The sequence below is a fragment of the Lathyrus oleraceus genome, chromosome 2 (assembly GCF_024323335.1).
Source record: "Lathyrus oleraceus cultivar Zhongwan6 chromosome 2, CAAS_Psat_ZW6_1.0, whole genome shotgun sequence".
In the NCBI taxonomy this organism is placed as follows: Eukaryota; Viridiplantae; Streptophyta; class Magnoliopsida; order Fabales; family Fabaceae; genus Lathyrus; species Lathyrus oleraceus.
The window spans coordinates 392,866,214-392,887,644 of record NC_066580.1 but is presented as its reverse complement, the minus strand read 5'-3'; the positions used below and the strand labels follow the sequence as shown (position 1 = coordinate 392,887,644).

Here is a 21,431-nt window from a genome sequence, read left to right as displayed (position 1 = left end):
GGCAAAGATAACCAGATCTGATTCACACAAAGGAGAAACTACCAAAGTTATGCAACATAATTATGCTAATGGAAACCAAATAAAGGTTTTGGATCTCAAACCACAAACTAGGAGAATACAAAACATGAGAACCTCAACTGGGGGATATGAGTTTGCAAAGGGAACCGATCATCAGCTCGACTCTACTAGGGATTTGACCCACCAACTTGACTAGGGATAAATGACGAACTGTTGGGGAGAAGAATAGTTACCAAACCAAATGCTTGGGGAAGACCAACAATGCTTCCCCTTAGTGGTAAATTCATGACCATGAAGCTATGGATAAGCTTAACGTCAATAAAATCAGAGTCTCCATCGCGCTTTTATTGTTTCCAAAGGAAAAGGGAAAAGTACGAACAAAACCCAAAGATAAGAAGTTTTCAAATCAAAACTAATAAAATGCCAGAGATTACAAGTAAGGGGGTCGGTTACATAGAGGGAAGGTGTTAGCATGCAAATAGTCCTAGGTACTCCTAGGGAGCTGATCACACTGAATTACACCGTGTTTTTGACTCAGATTTCACATGTTTATTAGGACTTTATTATAATTTGGTTTGTATTATGCTCTCTTTTTTGTTGTTTTCAGATATTTAGCACTTTCGGACCCTTTTAGAAGAAACGAAGCAAAAAGACTTAAAATTAGGGTTTTTCGGCGAAAATTGTACACATGGCGTTGCACATGGCGGCCGCTATAGGAGAAGCCATGACTCACCAACCATCAACCAAGAGGTAACCGCCATGTTCCCATGATCTTTTCCCATTTACACATATGGCGGGCGCCATGAAGGGATGGTGGGCGCTACCTTTGGAAATCATGTTCCTACTAAGGAGAAGTTGGAGGGCACTATGGTCTTTGCAAGCTGCTGAAATCCTCTATAAATAGTTCGTTCCATTTCATTTTCAAATCATCCAACTTAGTTTACAACACTAAGCCTATATTTATCATTGGTAATAGCGGTAATCCGTCACATCGGGGGGTTATCGCACATTAGTGAGATTGAGTTGGGTCACTTCGAGTTGTTGTCATCTTTAGCTTCAGAAGTCGGAGGTTGTCGTTTCTTGTACCAGATTTAAAGCACTCCGTTAGGAGCAGGTTCTTATTTACGCTTTTATTTTATTTATTTTTCGCACTCGCTTTTACTTTATTTATTTTCTGCACTCGCTTTAATTTATTTATTTTCCGCACTTGCTTTTACTTTATTTATTTTCCACACTCGCTTTACTTTATTTATTTTCCGCACTCGCTTTACTTTATTTATTTTCCACACTCGCTTTACTTTATTTACTTTACGCACTTTACTCACGCCTCACATTCTAAAACAAACTTTTCATCAGGATCAATATCGTTGTGTTTGTTTGTCTTACCATGTCTGGCTAAATATTTTAAAGGTTAGAATGTAAGGATCGCGGTTAAAGAGATGTTTCACATATTAAATCTGTAGAAAAACTTTAAAGGCTGTTTTGATTATCAAGTTGAGCTTTTTGAAACAAACTTGGTTAGTTTTAACTATTCGAGGAGTGTGAAAGCACCCTGGCTTAGTAACTAGAAATTTTTATCACTTTAAGGAAAAACTATTTTTGAAACTGTTTTCGGATGCGTTGATAGATTTAAAATCAGAAAACTCCTTGGGTAAAACTTTCTAAATCAAAAGCACTTTTTAACTAAGTTTACGAGTCTTATTTCTTAAAAGTAAGTTTACTACTTTAGCATTTTGCTCACCTTTTATAAGTGACAATAAAAGTCCTTAATTTAAGGGTAAACTCGGTTCTGAATACGCGAAAGCGACAGTTCCTGTTAAATGAAATCTTTTCAAGAGTAGAAAATATTGCCTCATAAGTAGTTCTATTTAGACAATCGAAACATCACTTAACTAACGTGAAGTACATTCAACCTGTCTCTACCTGCATTTATTATTTACCGTTATACTAAAAACCCAATATCTCCTTTAGCGGAACCCGAACGTTACACTCGTACACGCCTCTTACTCATCCGAATTAAGAAAGTTATGGCCGAGAATCGCGACCGGAGACCTCTTATGGAATTTGCCTAACCCTATGACGAGGAACCTAGTTCGAGTAGAGTAAACACCCTTATTCCTGCTAGCAATTTCGAACTAAAACCGTCTTTGTTGCAATTAGTGCAACAGAACCAATACGCGGGTCTCGCTACTGAGAACCCGAATCAACATTTAAAAGTTTTTATCAAAATAGCTGACACCTTTAAATCTAACGGTGCTTCACCCGATGTGATTCGTTTGAGATTATTTCCTTTCTCCCTCAGGGATAGAGCACGTTCATGGTAAGATTCACTTCCAGCTAATTCAATAACTACTTGGGAAGACCTTAGAAGAGTATTCCTTGCTAGATATTTCCCCCCTAGTAAGTATGCTATTCTTTGAAACCAAATAACTAGATTTACTCAAAACCAAGGAGAATCGCTTTTCGAAGCTTGGGAGAGATATAAAGAGCTATTAAGAGTTTGCCCACACCATGGCCTAGAACAATGGCTGATCGATCATACCTTCTACAATGGACTCCATTATAACACCAAGATGAGCATTGACGTTGCTGCGGGTGGCACGCTGATGAACAAACCTTATCCTGAAGCTTGTGACCTAATTGAGGATATGCCCCAAAACCATTACCAATGGGGAACTGAACGTGCGTCAATAGAGAAAAAGGAGACCCAAGGTGGAATACATGAGATAAGCTCACTAGACATGATGCAGGAGAAAATGGATGCTTTAGCCCTTAGGATCGAACATATGTCTACAAACACTAACACCGCAACATTAGTCCATACAGAGTGCGAACTCTGTGGATCTAAAGGACACGATTCAGTGGAGTGTAACCTATTGAACGACCGGAACACCGACCAAGCGAATTACACCAAAGGTAACCAATTTGCAAACACTTACAACCCTGGATGGAAGAATCATCCGAATTTTTCCTATAAAAACTAGAACCCTCAAAATCATGCACCTCAGAGACCACAAGGTTATCAAGCCCAAAAACAAAATCAACCTATGCAAGTTGTGCCTTAGAAGTCTAACCTTGAGAAGATCATGGAAAGCTTTATATCTTAGATTTTTTGAACTATCTAGCCGCTGATATCATACCACCTAACCTCAACTATCAACAGAAGAAGAAGTTCTTTAAAGATATAAGACACTTCTATTGGGACGAACCACTCATTTTCAAAAGAGGAACTGATAACATATTTCGAAGTTGCGTCCCGGAAGAAGAAGTCAGAAACATCATAGAGCATTGTCACTCTTCACCCTATGGTGGACATTCAAGCACATCCAAGACATACGCTAAGATCCTTCAAGCTGGTCTTTTTTGGCCAACATTATGGCGTGATGTCCATACTTATATTGTCCAATGTGACCGATGCCAGCGCGCTGGAAACATCTCAAGACGTGACGAAATGCCTTTTAAGAACATCCAAGAAGTAGAACTATTTGATGTTTGGGGTATTGATTTCATGGTACCTTTTCCATCTTCATTGGGAAACAAGTACACTTTGGTAGTCGTTGACTATATCGGGCCAGACTTAGCAAAATAAAGAATTCCTAAATTAGAACATTCACGTAAACGAACTGATAACGCAATTAGGAACCAAGGTTGATTAGATAATCACTCACAACACGATGCTTGAAACCCAGATCTCACAGGTAGCACAAAACCAAGCCCCACAAACTACACCTGGAGGGCAATTCCATGGACAACCTCAACCAAACCCTCGAGGGAAAGCTAACGCTATCTCATTACGAAGTGGGACCGCTTACGAAGGGCCTCATAACCCAGCAATGAGCGAGTCCAAAAATTCTAAAGAAAATGTACCTACCAACCAAGAAGAGGAATCGGTAGAACCCAAGAAACAAACCAACCAATAAGGAGAAGCCAAGGATAAAACTTACAAACCAACACCCCTGTACAAACCACAAATCCCATATCCGCAAAGACTTAAACAAACCAAAGTAAACAACCAATACCAAAAATTTATAAAAGTGATAGAGAAGCTTCATGTAGAGATTCCTTTTACTGAAGCTATCACCCAAATTCTGCTTACGCCAAATTTCTCAAAGACATCTTAACCAACAAGCGTAGGCTTGACGATCCAAAACCCTTGGAATGCAACTTTATTTCTGAGGATAGACTTTCTAAGAAAGAGAAAGACCCTGGTAGTTTTTCTATACCTTGCATTTTAGGGTGTCATGTGATCGACAAAGCTTTCCTAGACTTAGGCGCTAGTGTGAGTTTAATGCCCTTAGTTGTATGTAAAAGGTTAAACTTAGGAGAATTTTAGCCAACTAAGATGTCCCTCCAATTAGCCGGTAGGTATGTTAAGTATCCTGTAGGCATTTTAGAAGACATCCCATTTAGGATCGGTCAAATTTATGTCCCAACAGACTTTATGGTCATGGATATCAAAGAAGACGAAGTTATCCCTATCCTTTTAGGTAGACCATTCTTATCAACATTCATAGCTATAATAGATGTTAAAAGAGGAAAATTGACCTTCGAAGTAGGGGACAAAAAGATCGAGTTCATTCTTTCAAAATTCCTGATGGCACCAATTCTAGGAGACACATGTTATGCGATCGATATCATAGATGAGTGCATAAGAGAATTTGATCAAGGAGAATCTAAGATCGAACCATTTTCAAACCCGAATGAAAAGGATGACGACCTAGAGGAAACGGAACCTCACGAATGTTTGGATCTTACTTTAGACCTTTCACCAAATTCTCAAAAACTAGCCCAAGAACTTAAGGAACTACCCAAGGACCTACGATATGACTTTTTGGATGAAGAAATGAACCGCCCAGTAATTGTTAGTGCCACCATAAACCAAGATGAGACGAATCGACTCTTGAATGTTTTAAGAAGATACCCCTCTACCTTAGGGTACAACATCTCTAATTTAAAAGGTATTAGCCCATCCGTGTGTATGCACAGGATCTCGCTAGACGAGGATTCAAAACCTTCTAGAGAACATCAGAGACGAATCAACCCTGTAATGAGCGAGGTAGTAAAGAAGGAAGTCCTTAAACTACTGGAAGTTGGTATAGTCTATCAGATTTCTGATAGTAAGTGGGTAAGTCTTGTACATGTGGTACCCAAGAAGGGAGGCATCACAGTCGTGTAGAACGAGAAGGGCGAGCATGTCACTAAACGTATAGAAGGCGGATGGCGGATGTGCATAGATTATAGGAAGCTCAATAAGGCAACTAGGAAAGACCATTCCCCCATTCCATTCATTGATCAAATGCCTGAGCGTCTTCCCAGACACTCTTACTTTTGTTATCTGGATGGATATTCTGGATTTTTCCAAATACCCATTCACCCCGAGGATCAAGAGAAAACAACCTTTACCTGTCCTTACGGAACGTTTTCTTACAGACGAATGTCGTTTGGACTCTGTAATGCGCCAGCTACTTTCCAATGTTGTATGATGTCAATCTTCGCAGATTATCTCAACGGAATTATGGAAGTATTTATGGACGATTTCTCGGTGTGTGGGTTAGACTTTGAAGATTGCCTCATTAACCTTGAGAAAATCCTAGAGAGATGCGTAGAAGTTAACCTTGTGTTAAACTAGGAGAAGTGCCACTTTATGGTTAAAGAAGGCATAGTGTTAGGACATATGATATCTGAAAGGGGCATTGAGGTTGATAAAGAAAAGGTAGAAGTTATAGAAAACCTTAACCCTCCTAAGACAGTTAGAGAAGTCCTTAGTTTCCTTGGACACAGTGGTTTTTATCAATGCTTCATCAAAGACTTCTCTAAAATAACAAAACCCCTGACCGGCCTTCTGATGAAAGACATTGAGTTCATTTTCGATGAAAAATGTATCGAGGACTTTAACCGTTTAAAACAAGCATTAATATCAGCACCCATTCTACAAACTCCGGATTGGACTAAACCCTTCGAAATAATGTGTGATGCTAGCGATTTCGCTATAGGAGATGTTTTAGGAAAAATAAAAGATAAGAAACTACACGTAATATATTACGCTAGTAGAACCCTAGATTCCGTTCAATTAAATTATACAACAACAGAGAAGGAACTACTAGCTGTAGTTTTCGCAATCGATAAATTTAGGTCTTATCTTGTAGGATCTAAAATTATAGTCTATACAGACCATGCAGCTATCCGTTACCTTCTGAGCAAAAAGGATGCAAAACCTAGATTACTCAGGTGGATCCTTTTGCTACAAGAATTCGACTTAGATATTAAAGACAAAAAAGGAACAGAAAACGTAGTTGCTGACCATCTTTCCAAACTAGAGCATTTAAAGCCAGATCATTTACCTATAAGTGATAACTTCACCTATGACAGACTAATAGCTAAGATAGATACTGCTCCCATTGAACCTGATAGAGACAACTTTGGGACGATTTTAGAAATTAGCAGAGTATCATGGTACGCTAATTTTTTGAATTATCTAGCCGCTGATATCATACCACCTGACCTCAACTATCAATAGAAGAAGAAGTTCTTTAAATATATAAGACACTTCTATTGGGACGAACCACTCCTTTTCAAAAGAGGAACTGATAACATATTTCGATGTTGTGTCTCAGAAAAAGAAGTCAGAAACATCATAGAGCATTGTCACTCTTCACCCTATGACGGACATTCAAGCACATCTAAGACATACGCTAAGATCCTTCAAGCTGGTCTTTATTGGCCAACATTATGGTACACTGGAAACATCTCAAGACGTGACGAAATGCCTTTAAAGAACATCCAAGAAGTAGAACTATTTGACGTTTGGGGTATTGATTTCATGGGACCTTTTCCATCTTCATTGGGAAACAAGTACATTTTGGTAGCCGTTGACTATGTGTCCAAGTGGATAGAAGCTATATTCGCACCAACCAACGACACAAGAGTAGTCATCAAGATGTTCAAGAATAATATCTTTCCCAAATTTGGAGTACCACGACTTGTCATAAGTAATGGTGGATCACATTTAATATCCAGGATATTTGATAAACTCTTGAGAAAATATGGAGTGAAACAGAGAGTAGCAACACCATATTGGTCTGAAAAGCTAACAGAAGCATTGTGGGCTTACAAAACTGCTTACAAAACCCCTATTGGAAGTACACCGTACCCGTTGGTCTACGGGAAGTCATGCCCCTTACCTTTTGAACTCAAGCACAAGGCATATTGGGCCATCAAGACCCTGAATTTGGATTACCTAGCATCTTGTGTAAGACCCTAATTTTGACCCTAAGACCCCTCATGGCATCATATCATTTGCTCAAGTGCATTTCCTCAAGGATCATAGCATGTGTGACTCCTTGAACCTAGGGTTGGGATTTGTGTGAGGTTGTTTGAGACCACTAAGCATGCTTGTATTGTATATTATTTCTTTTCTTATTTGTTTACTAACCAAAAGCACAAAAATATGTCACTAACTCTTTTTGTTTTGAAGCTCACGTGATCATGTGCTCCAATGCTCCTAGAAAATCCATTTGAAACTTGGAAGGTCATCATTCATTTCAAAACATTATAGGTCATTTTGCCTGAAACCCTAATTTTGGGTCAACTTCCCAAGGACCTAACTTCCTTAATTTTTCTGATGTTGAGGTGAGACCAAATGAATCGGAAATTTTAAGATGTCTACTTAAAATTTTATGTTGGACAAAATTTCATAATCCTAAAAGAAACACATGTGATAATACAAAACATTATAGGTCACTTTGGACCAAAGTCATTGAATTTAAAAAATGTCCAACTTCAAGTGCCCATAACTTTCTCATGAAAAATCCAAATGATTCCAAATTTGAGTCTAAATTGACCATATTGAAAAGATATACAACTTTTATGTTGGAGGTTTTTCCATTTTACGCTTGCATCGTTGAAACAGAAGGGCTTGAAGATGCTTGCTTTTGGTAAAAAAAAATTCAAAGAGAACCTAGACATGTTTTGTACCCAAAACTTCACCGCCAGTTTTCATAAATTTCCAAACTCCAAATGATTTTTTTTCCCAACATGACTTTTGTTCCTTATTTCAAGGGCTTTCCAACCATTACTCACATTAATTTTTTGGACTTTCCATGAGTGAGTTTCGAAGATCTTAATGTTTATGTGCATTTTTGCATTTCACTTTGTAACTTCATGTGCAAGAAAAAGCAGCTCCAATTACACGTCCAATTCACTTCCATATGAGTTCAGCATGGATTTTCATTCATTCTTGGGCCTCACATGCGCCTGTACAGGCCCATGCATGGAGGATCCAAATTTCATGCACACGAGCCAAGCATTGCATTGCATCACATACAACTATAAATAGAGGTGCCTTGAGCTTCATTCTTCAACCACAAGGAGATCTGAAGTGCTGCTGAATTGAAAACCAAACCCTCACCAAAGGAATTTTCAGTTTTCATTTTCAATTTCAAGCTTGAATTTCAACATCATTAGTTGATCTTTACAACTCAATTCCTTAACCTTGCATCACCATCAGACTTCCAGATCAAAATTGGATCAAGAGCTTGAATAATTCGTGTTGTTTGAAGCTGCATTTCAGAGGTAGAACCTAAATTTTTCTTGATCTAGATCTTGCTATATGATGTGAATTCCTTGAGTTTGTGTTGTTTTCTAAAGTCCTCATGCATGAGGCAGACCAGTGGTGGTCTCAATTTTGCAAATCGTGCCATTTCAGATCAAGCACCATGATCTTCAAGCTCATGTTTCTCTCTAAATAGAAACTGTGGTGATGACCCATGGTTACAGGGGTGATATACATCACCTCAGCTTCATTTTGATACCTTGCTTTTTCATTTTCATTGAAGTTTGATTTCCTGTGCGTGGTGGCCGGATCGGGTTAGATCGCCGGAGAAGATGGTGGTTTCCACCACCATCCCCATGTGGGAGCCTCATAACCATTGAATCACTCTTAAACGTTTTAATCATAGTCTTTCATTTTATTGACTGGTTTTAAATCCAGATGTAGCGCGCTTGACTTTGGTCTTTCGTGTGACCGCGACCCTGAGCCTTAGGATCATTGCCACGTCAATTAATGAAATGATCTAGTGGCTGCGCATTTTTGCTATTTTCTTATTTTCTGATTAATTCCATTTAATTCCTTTTATTTTCAAAAATTCATAAATATTTTATTTGAAGTCACAAAAAATATGAGACCAATGCTAAAAAAATTCTTGAAAAATCTAGTTTCATATTTGATTTTTAATATTCTTGAAAATATGACTTCATTTAATATTTTTTGTGAATTATTTGATTTTTAATAGTTTTTATTCATTTTAAAATACTTTTTGATATCTGAAAATTCCAAAAATATTTTCTTAACACATATGGATCATGATAAGTCAATGAAAAATAGTCTCATCAATTTCTTAATTGATTTGAGATTTATTTGAGATTTTAATTCATTTGTGTTATTTTTCATTGTTTTTAATTGTTTTTAAATAGTTTATGATTTCAAAAATTATTGAGAAAATTTATCAAAGTTTGTTTGACCATGTTAGACCTATGAGAATTTAATTGAACTTGTTGAAGTTGATTTGACTTGAATTTGAGGTTTGACCATATTTTGTCCATTTTATTTTGCATTTATTTTTAATTCAAAAAATACCAAAAAAATATGTTTGACTTGTTGAGTTGTAACCTTCATTCCTCTCCTGTTTAGCATTGGTTGATGATGATTTGATTCACTTTTGACCAATTGTGTTTGACATTTGAATTCTCTTTCCATTCATTTCATCTTCATCTCTTTCTTTTTATTTTTTGGCCAATTAGTTAATGTCTTATGGTTGGTCTTGACAAATGAGAGGTTTAACCTTCTTTGATCCAAATCAAACTCAACTTGATCCAAGATCTAGTGAGTTGCTTTGTGTCCAAGATAGGTTGCTTCTTGGTCAAGCAAAAAACCTAAAGTCAATACAAGGCCTTTCCTCTTTTCTCTTGGCATGGCAAGTTTTTGGAGCTTGGCTTACTAGTCATGATCTCTAACTTGTGTTTATTTTCCTATAGTTTTATTGACCGACCTCAGATAGGTGTGACTACTACATTAGTCCACTTACAATTGCTTAACATAGCCCTAAATTGTCTTATGACACACTAACATTAACTACTAACACTAACTTTAATTCAAGCATTTAATTCTTGCAATTTACTTTAATGCAATTTAATTTCTTGCTCATTTATTCATATTGCCTTTTCCCTTTGCTCACTTGAGCTCATATTTTATGTTTATGCCATTTTCCTTTTGCTCATTTGAGCACATTATTGTGTAAATATATTGTTGCCTTGTGCTTGTTTTGTCTTTGTTTGTGTGAACCCAATGCAAAAAGGAGAAAGGACTTAAAATTAGGACAATACCTATGCTTAAAGGAGTTCAAGAGCAACTAGACCCCATGCCTTTAGAATGCTAAATTTGTTGAAGAGTAACTAGGCCTCATACTAACTACTAACTTTAATTTGAGCATTTAATTTCTTGCAATTTACTTTAATGCAATTTACTTCTTGTTCATTTATTCATATTGCTTTTCATTTTGCTCACTTGAGCACATATTTTATGTTTATGCCATTTTCCTTTTCCTCATTTGAGCTCATTATTGTATATAAATGTATTGTTGTTTTGTGTGAACCCAATGCAAAAAGGAGAAAGGACTTAGAATTAGGACAACACCTATGCTTAAAGGAGTTCAAGAGCAACTAGGCCCCATGCCTTTAGAATGCTAAATTTGTTGAAGAGTAACTAGGCCTCATGCCTTTAGAATGCTAAATTTCAAAGTTGACTTCAAAGGACTTCCTTTCCAAAACTTATTCTTTTTCCATTTCTCTTATTGTGTTGTGAACTTTTTGATGTTTGCTCTTGTATGATAGGAATTTCATCTTGAGATAGTAAGGAGGACCATTGTCATGAGTATCCAAGTTAAGAGAGACAAGCCAAATGCAGATCCTAGGAGCTTGAATCTATAATTATGTGATTGCTTGTTGTTTGCTAAGCCCAAAGGAAAGGAGAATCTTGAATCATCTTTATCTTCTCTCTTATCTTTGTATGCTTTAGGACTAGCCCTTCTCTTCTTCTCCTCACTCTAACCCAAGCCAAAAGTCTTACCTTTCAAACTTTGACATTGTTTTCAAATTAGAAACCTATGCCTTATGCCTTTTACTTTTCAAAATCTTTTCATTAATACTCATTGTGAATGAACCTTAATCTAAACTTTGACTTCATTTTGTAAATAAATATAACTTGTAAATACAACTTACTTCAAGTTATTTTTTGTGGTTCCAATGGCCACTTGTTAAAACCTTTTCATAAACATTAGCCATAGGTTTGAGTTATCATAGTGGTTGATGTAAACCTCGCCTTATCCTTAGTGATTGGATTATAAGTCTTCCATACTTATTATAGGGTTAACCCCTCACTAGTATGCTGAAGCCTTCCTCACATGGTGGATTGTTGGTTTAGGTTGAGTTTTCTCCCTTTTGATAACAAAAGACCTTAAGGCTTTTGATCAAAACAATTCACCAACCTTTGAGATTTTTACCCTGAACTACGAGGTTTTGATCCTACCTTTGTGATGGTACGTAGGCAATGGGTTCATCCATTCAAACAACAATATTTGTAAATATAATCTATTCTCTTCTCATCCCCCTAATCTTTTGCACATATTTTCACAAATACCAACCTACAACACATATTTGCAAAAAGAGGTTCCCTTAGAGTACTAAGGATGTTTTGGGTGCGTAAAACCTTCCCATTTCATAACCAACCCCCTTACCTAGATATCTGACATTTTTATTAGTTTTTGATTTGATAAAACTTCTTACTTGGATTTTGTTCGCTTTTTAGCCTTTCCTTGGGACAAATAAAAGTGCGGTGGCGACTCGAATTGTATGCTTACTTTTGGTTTAGTCAATAAACCATAAGGTAACGAATACCCCGCTACAGAAAAGTGGCGACTCTGCTGGGGAGAAATATTTATTCCTAGTGGGTTTAGCCTACTTTTTACTTGGGTATTGTATGTTTATATTTATTTTGTGACATATTTTTTGTGCTTTTCGGGATGACTGTATTGTTTGTGTAACACCCCAAAATTTGCCCTCCTCATTCATGCATTCATTTTTAGGTCATTTAACATTTCATATTGCATTTCATCATGTCAATCAGAATCAGATCCAAGAAACTTTATTTTAAAAAAATAAAAATAAAAATAAAAATAAAAATAAACGAAAATAAATAAATAAATAAATAAATAAATAAAAAACGAGAAAAAAAATTAAATTAAATAAATAAATAAATAAATATAATATAATAGAAAAATCTTGGACTTGGACCTCTCTCAGTTGAGCCCACAAAGCCATGAAAATCAGGTTATAAAAGAGGGAGAACAAACAGAAAAAGGAAGAGAAGCAAAAACACTCTGAGGTTTCCCTGAACAAAACCCGGAGAGAAACCTAGACAGAGAGGGTGAGAATTAATCTGCAGCAACCTCCAGGCAACTCTGAAAGGTTCATTCTGACTCACACACTTTCAGCTCAAGCAAACCCTAACATTGGGTTGCAAATCCAGCCGTGCCATTTGATTTCAACCGATCTCTCCAATCAGGTTTGCCCTATATCCATCATCTTTATGCCTTTAATTTGAATGCTCTAAATGTATGAGGTATTATGGGTGAATTTGATACTCTTTTGAGGCATGTGTTTGACAAGAGGTTTAGGCCTCCTACCTTTGGTTGCTTTTTTTGAGATTTTTGTGAATTTTAATGGCATGATTCATGTGGTTACATTTTGATTTGGGGGCAACTCTTGGTTACCCTATTTTGTTTCTCTAACCTGTTTGTTGAGTTTTGTTTTGTGAGGGCTCATATGACTTTTGCAGTGATGGTTTGCCTGGTGTTCCACTTTATTTGTGGGATACCATCTGGAGGTTTCATTCTGATTACCTGTACTGACTCACTTTCTTTGATGGTGTTAGCTTGGAAGGATCTCAGAGTTTCCTTGTTCCGTTAATTACTGTTACTTCGGATCTTTATTCGTGTGGTACTTTTACATTTTCCCATATTTTTACCGCTTTCTTAGCTGGAAGACCTCGATAGGAGGCAATGTTTTGTGTGTTTACTTTATGCAGGTTCCTTCGTCAAGGACTGCCTTTTTGCATGAGCATCCCTAACCCTACCAACTCATTGATTTTTCTTTTCCTAAGAATACGTTAACTCCTTCTACTACAGGCGAGTAAGTCTCCAAAGGTCGAGCATCCGGTAGATTGCGTAGTAACGTCGTTCGTCCAAAACCCAATCCATAACCCCGTAGTTAGCCGAACTACGGCTTGCTCTGATTCTCATTCCAGATGAGATACGTAGGCATAAGACGTGATGTCTTACCGAGCTCACTTCCCTTTAACCCCTAGGTAGCCGAGCTACGAAGACTCTGATTCTCATATTCAGATGAGATACGTATGCAGTGGATGCGACATCCGTGCGAGTCATTTTCTTTTGACCCCTTTTTTTTTAGTAAATAACACATTAGATAAACCCACACCCTTTAGATAAGAACTACAAAAGTGGATCCCGTAGAGTACTACGGATGCGTAGGGGTGCTAATACCTTCCCTTCGCATAATCGACTCCCGAAACCAAGATTTGGTTGCGAGACCCCGTCTTGTCCTTTCCTCTTTTCAGGTTTACTTCGAGCGTTTCCTTTCCCTCCTTTGGGATAAATAACGCACGGTGACGACTCTTCTGTCATTTTCTTTCGCCGATTGTTTTTTCGCACACTGTATTTTTCAGGTTGCGGCAGCTGGCGACTCTGCTGGGGACCCGGTTTCCCTAAGCGAGTCCCTCCTAGCTTTTGTAGGTTGTTTGTTTATTGGGTGTTTATTCTTTTTTACAGTTATTTATCTTTCAGCATTTACCTGCTTTATTGCATTGTGTACATATGACTGCCGTATCTGCTGGTTTTGTTTGTGACATGAGTTCTATACCCGAACTCGAGTGCACTTAGGATAGGAGAATGGCATAGTCTAGTTGACTTGTGTGGAGTTATTCCTTTGCAAGTTGACTTGCAAGCCCATTCACTTGGTGGAGGTCATGTTGGGATCAATAATGTCACACAAGTATGTTGTGGTTAGACATTACTTTTTCCAATATAGACCTTAGAAGCCAAGGACCTTAATTTACCAAACCCATCTTGGCCTATTCGCAGGACGTAGTGCGAAAGTCGTTCAAGTGTAAGATTTGATACGATTGTTACGCGATACTACACTCATAAGAGTCTCTCTTGAGAATATTTTTGGAATACAAGTAGTCGTTCCTCCGATAATATCCGAAAGATGCGATTATGACTATGGGAACCTTTTGTAGAACATGTTTGGCAGGTTTAAACCTTAGTACACTCCCTTTGGGTGGTTCTTAACCTAAACTCCATGCTCGTGACTTGCAACAAACCCTTGATTCATGGTTGATCCGTTCAGGTATGCTTAATATCAATGAAACTTGGGTGTTGATAAGCTGTAAACCATAATCCACCAAAAATGGATGGTTGATATTAAGGTTAACATGATCTATCCCATGACCTTTGTTTGGTGTGCTTTGCTTGATCCTCTTAATTTCTCTCCAGGCAGTGCAACCTGACAGATGTTCAAGCGGATCCAGCAATTCTGATTGACATGCCATTGCATTGCATAACATCATCTGCATATTTGCATCCAACATCTCATGCTTATTCATTTGCAGGGTATTCCCTTTTTAAGGGGGGCCTTAAAATCGAATAAGCAGTGCATCGCATACCATGCATACTAACCCTTGTTTGTTTTGCAGGTGTCACCGCAATTTCTAATGTTTGTTCCCTGTTTCAGGCAGTTATTGGTCCCAAGCGAGTTCACAGGTACCCGACAAAGGAAAATCGTCCACGACTAGCAATGGACCAGATACAGAAAGAACTGGCTGATATGCGTGAAAGGATGGATCAGTTCATGACATTGATGACTGGTATGGCAGAAGGCCAAGAAAAGCTGAGGGAATTGGTTGAGCAACCGAGGCCCGATCCAGAGGTGGAAATACCAAGTGCTGAGGGGAACCCTAGTAACCCTGGGAACGCTGATAACCCTGTGAACACTGGAAATGCGAGTAACGCAAATGTTGATGGAAACCTAGGTAATGTTGGCAAGACGGGGAATGTTGGGAATGGTATTGGTGGAAGATACAATGTGAATCAAGGAATTCAGATTAACGAGCACCCCGTTACTGAAGATTATTAGTATGATCAATTTTCTTTGCACGACGAGGCCCTCGAGACCACTCGCCGTATGGATGAGCTTGCTGAGAAGCTCAAATCTTTGGAGTCTCAAAATTCCTTAGGTTTTGATGTCACCAATCTTGGTCTGGTTCAGGGAGTAAGGATCCCTCACAAGTTCAAACCCCCTACTTTTGAGAAATACAACGTGGCTTCTTGCCCACGCACTCATCTCCAATCTTATTTGGGAAGGTTGGGAGCTCACACGGAAGATGAAAAGCTGTGGATGTACTATTTTGAAGACAGTTTAACTGGAGCTTCTCGTGAATGGTATTCTCATTTGTCTCGTACTACCATCAAGAGCTGGAAAGACTTGGCAGAGGCTTTTGTCAAGCAATATCAATACAACTTGGACATGGCTCCAAATCGGACCTTGTTGCAAGGAATGTCTCAGACTGCCAAGGAAACCTTTAGAGAATATGCTGAGCGTTGGAGACAGATTGGTGCATCCGTCCAACCCCCTATGTATGAAAGGGAGATGGCGGACATGTTCATGAACACTCTTCAAGGCAATTATATCGAGAGATTAGCTGCTTGCCCGTCAATCAGCTTTGTAGAGATAGTGATTGCTGGAGAAAGGATCGAGAGTCTGTTGAAGATGGGCCGAATTCAAGACAACAATGCTTCCAACTCATCAGTTCCCAAGAAACCGTTTGCTGGTAACGGTCAGCGAAGAAGAGAAGGTGAGACGAGCGTTGTATATGCCGGCAAGTGGCCGCAATCACTATTCCAACACCTGTTCCTCAACCGCAGTATCATCCGCAACAGCAACCCAGGTACAACAATCAACAACAAGGAGGTAATCCGGGTCAGTAGAGACACTATCAACAACATCCAACGCAGGCGGACCGGGTCATTGAGCCAATCCCAATGCCTTATTCTTGTAGATGTTTGATTGGCTGCATTGTATGGTAAAACACTAGCTGGATCCTAATGTCTTGACTGATGTCATGACATGCTATGGAGATGACTGTTTGACTGCATTGTATGTTAGAATATCTAACTGTACTCTGATGTCTTGACTGATGTCATGACATACTTGAGTTGTATGCTGGAGGTTTAGCTAATATAGGATCTACTGAATGTCAAACTAGATGTTATGACATTCATCCCTGTCAGCAGTTACTGAGAAATAGAACAGCTGGTGTTCTTTAATAACTCAGTATTTATTTCCAGTCTGTTTATCAAGGGGATAACAGACCTGACACAAAGCCTACTGTCTGAATGTCAAACTGGATGTTATGACATTCATCATTGACAGCATATACTGAATAATAGGCAGGTTGGTTGTCTGCTACAGTTCAGTATATTTCTCAGTCTGCTTATCAAGAGGATAACAGACCTGACGTAAGGCTCATTGTGTAAATGTCAAATTGGATACTTTGACATTTATGAATGTACGCTGTTACTGAAGTATGGATAGATTGGTCTTGTACAGTACATCAAATTTGTACAGTCTGTTTTCAGGAAAATAACAGACTTAGCATATGGTCTATGTTCTGGACGTCAAACTGAATGTTGTGACATTCATTCCTGACAACATATGCTAAATTGTAGGATGGTTAGTTTTTCTATTTCAGGATTTTTCTCAGGCTATTCTTCAGGAATCCAACAGCTGATCTAAAATCCAGGAAACTAACAACTGAGCTACAATTAATGAACCTAACAAATAGCCTATTTGTTAGCACCCTAATATGTGGAAATTAGTTAGAATCCTATGTGGCGTTATTTGTGGAGTTCTTGAAGACTCAATCAGAATAAACAGTTTCTAAATATGGAGATATTTTAGGAACTAAATATGGAGATATTTTAGGAACTAAATATGGAGATATTTTAGGAACTAAATATGGAGATATTTTAGGAACTAAAAGATTGAAGACCTTGATTGTAGCAGAAATTTCTTTCTGGCTTTGTAACAGCAAAGAAGAAGTTTGCTGCGATTTCTGAAGGCCCAAATCCAGTTGGGTGCTTAGGTTATAAATAGCATATTGTAACCTAGTTTTTGTAAGCCTTAAAGTATGTAAAATTAGGGGTGTGTGAGGTAAACCTCCCAACCTGTGGGAAGGTTACCATGTGTGTCTTAGTGCTCAAAGCTGAGATTAGTTGTAACTCAAAGCCTGTAGGTAAGAGTTTGTTATGGTCTTGAACGAAGTTGTGAAGCAAGTTCAAGTTGTTTTGCATTACATTGTATTTGTAGTGATAGGAATGGAAACTGGAGGTTTCTATCTAGGAGTTCCTAGGTATAGATTGCATTGGGTAGGGATTAAGTGAAGAGTTGTAAACGGGGGAGTTTAACTCTGAATTAATACTGCTGATAGTGGATCTTCTTCCTAGCTTGGTAGCCCCCAGACGTAGGTGATGTTGCACCGAACTGGGTTAACAATTACTTGTGTTATACCTTCTGCACGTTATAATACTATCTGTTATAAAATAAGGTCAACCTGTAATGCTGTAACAGGTGATGTTCAAATCAATGGTGAGACATCATGCTGTTAACTGTGCAGGCTCAACAGATGTAAGTGCTATGTTTAATCTCTGTTGTGTCGTTGTACCAGATGGACAGAACTGGGTGTTCTTCCATTCTATGGTGATATAGTAGCAGATGTCGTGACATCTGTGAATGTGTGCATATTAGTACTGGGTTTTAATTTGTATAATTGTCTTGTTGTATTAATAACAATGTTGGATTAGATATCATTACTTGGAGTAGAACATCTGAACTCTGACTACACCAAAATTTCAAATGGTATCAGAGCGGGCATCCTGTTCTGTCTCTGGATGAGATCCATGGGTGATACTTTCTGGTATCTTGCAAGGAGTTATGTTACTACTGATCCTGGAACCTGTGGAAGGTTCTGTGATGTACCTGAATGGTCCCTTGAAGTAGGTGGATGGACTATTCATGACAGGAACTGTGTGTACCTATCTCTGGAGATTGGCAATTGGCCTTTGTGTGGGACAACTGTGCTAGTATTGAATCATATTCAAACTTGGTATGTTCTTAGAGGCTGATTTGGTGAATTGTGTGTTCATAGGTTGAGTTGTATTATGATTTCCGCTGCATAATACCTGGCAAAACTCAAACTATGATGTAGTTTCCCCTCATGTGGATGAAAGGCTGCTGTATTCAAGATTTCATCATAATCTACTGAAGATGTCAAAGATACTTGAGTCTCCTCAAGTCGACTCATCATGGTAAGAATGACCTGATCACTGATTCTTTTACTCTCTTGGGTAGTGCATATGAAGACCTTGAAGACTTTCAAGGAGGGTTTGTTCCAAACAGGTGGAACTAATGTTCTATGTGATGTTAGAACATGTTGTTCAAGAAGTATGCACCTACTGGTTGAAGAGCAGATTTTTTTAGGCGTCAAACAAAGAGGAGACATTTGTGTGTGCTAAGTTGACAAGGGTAGGGTCAACTGTGTGTATGCTCAAGAAGGTCACTTTTAGGAGTCTGATCTCTAGAAGTGGAGCTGGTTGAGATGTGACATTGTGCAATCCCTGCTGTGTGCCTTATTCCTGTAGATTGATCAGGGTTGGATAGTTGTTCCCTGAAGTACTATGTTGTGTTGGAAGACAAGTCCCCTGGATGTTAGAAGTCAATAATGGGGTAAGCTGACTGCTATTTCATTTAAGAGGATTGGGACCATGAATCTTGTTATTCAAACACCACGCTCAGAAGTGGCAGTTCTTTCAAGGAGTGAGAATATGAAGATTCAGTGGTTGGTTGAGGTAGTATGCTCTGGCAATGCATATCTACTATTAACTGGTGTTGTTTTGTTGTCACTAGTACTTATGGTCAGCTGGAGTCTGATTGGTGTGATTGAAGTATGTATAGGTATAATTCATAGAGTTAGTTGCCACTGGTAGGGATGGTGTATGTCATGTTGAGAAATCTGTGTACAATGCATGGATATTGGTGTGTAGTTTCCATGATTGTTAATTTGAGGGGGAGTTTTGGTTAACCTCCTCACGTTTGGTCAGCCTAGGGTCTGGTTGGCTGTTGACCTGTGTCACATGGGTTCTGGTTGTTATGTGACACATTTGCAAGGAAGGATTCATCTCTCTCATTCCTAAGGGTGAATCTAATCTGGAAAGATTCTCAAAACTATTGAGGTGCTTGCAAGCAGAAGATGTTGACACAAGAAGAGTATTTTCAAAGTATTCTTATGGTGGAAGTATCTGAAAGGATAATTGGGAAAGGATTTAAGATCAATGTCTACTTGTGCCAAGTACAAGTATTTAATTGATTATCCTTGGAGCTCCAGATAACTGATGTTCTTAAAGATGTTGGAACATCTCATCTTCAAGATCCTGTGCAGAATCACAGGAAGGATAGTACATTGGTTTATGATCTATCTCTTTGGTGGCAGCAAGAGCATATGATCTCTGAAAAGGTTTCCTGGCAAGAAACATGTTCAGCCTTGGTGTGTACAAGAAGAAGAAGACATCATAGTCTTGATGGTGGTTACTTGGATCAGTTTATTTCTGATCTAGGTAAGGAAGTGCATTGGCTAATGCACACTGTGGAGTCAAGAACAAGTGGCAACATTCTTGACATCATGGAAACAACCTTGCTTTAGGAAGTGGAATCCTTGGTATAGCTGAAGGGTTAGTCTCTAACTGGTTCTTCTGAAGACTCATGCATCAGAGTGTCTGATGTCTTTGGAGAAGAAGCAGGAATTCATCAAGGTGTGAGCTTGAATGACTTAACTGCAAACCTGCAGGATGGAGGTTGTTTACTCAAACTTGGTTCCACAATCCAGTCTATGAGAGCATTGAACTCTTATTCTGTGTAGGGAGGAAGTTCTTTCAAGTGGCAGAAGAAGGAGCTGAATTCAACAGCTAGATGTTAAAACACAATGTTGTGACATTTGGTTCAACATCAGAATCTTAGTTGGTGAAGTGGCACATCAACTTAAGATAGAAGGGTCTACAGAGTTGTAGATTGGGTACTTCAAAAAGATCGTTCTCATTGCAGTTCTTTGGAGTTGCTGGATGGAGAAGATGTTACATGTTCATGTCTTAGAGAATCTAAGTTTTGTTTAACATGTAGCTTGAAGTTCAAGTCTCACTTGGAAGGTCGGAATATCTTTGGGAGAAGTCTGATAAACTTGGAGAGGTCAAAAAGTGGCATTTGACTTTTTCATATGAGGATTCATGAAGGAGGTAATCAATCAGTGGCATTTGGTCTATCTCAGAAGTGAGTTAGAAGAATCAAGATAATTAACATATGGCAGCTGATTATTCTTGAGGAAAGTCTGAGACAAATTACTCTAGAGCAGAAAAGTAGTAAGTTGAAGACAAAAGGAGGTGTTTTCTATTCATCTCTTGGAGCTTGTGGTAGGAGTTCTAAGCTATCTATGGAAGATTATCTCTTGTAATGGGATGAGAATGTATATGTCCAATTATTGTGTCTGGTTACTTTTGGATCAAGCTGGTGACTCAGTGATATCTGAAGATTATCAGATGGTGTTCTTTGTTATGTTGTGAGGATGTCCTAACTAATGTTAGAACATTTTGTGAAGTGGTTTTCTGTTCTGGTTAGAAGAGAGATTGACACAGAGTGTGGATGTGTTCAGCCAAGAGGGTTGAACAGAGGGTGTGCTCTTGAATACATGAAGATGCGTCTTCTGTTTTCCATTCATCAAGTGGTCTGGGTTCTCTTTGAATCACGAAGTATGTGAAGGTCCAACTTTGGGGTGTTGGATATATTCATGTGTGATCTCCAAGTTTCAAGAGGAGAGTTGCTTGTTCATGACAGGGGGAGTTCGGTCCTTGTGCCGCAAGTAATCATCAAGCTTGTGGTCTATGTGTTCTCAGATAACAAGGTATGGCACCTTGTTAGTGATTAGGATGATGTGGTGAGTATCAAGGCTGAGCGAGCAAAAGAATGTCTGACCGGATGTCATGACATTGCCTAGGATAATATAGTTATTTCCTTCTGAAACTTACAGTCATAAGGAAATATGGATGTGGTGTATCTCATTATGATGAGCCTGTTTGTTACTTGCTGCAAGTGTGGTAACAAGATGTTAAGGGGATATCCTAACATGATACAGCCTATGTGCCTGCTGGAGTTCAAGAAAGTGTTCATGCAGGAGTGGTTCA

General features: G+C 38.5%; 1 non-coding gene across 1 annotated transcript; it reads right to left on the bottom strand.

Annotated features, from left to right (window-relative positions):
- Positions 1 to 2,429: 2,429 nt before the first annotated feature.
- LOC127124921 (small nucleolar RNA R71) lies at positions 2,430 to 2,536 on the bottom strand. The gene has a single exon (XR_007804396.1). It is a non-coding gene; the product is annotated as a small nucleolar RNA R71 (small nucleolar RNA).
- Positions 2,537 to 21,431: the final 18,895 nt, after the last annotated feature.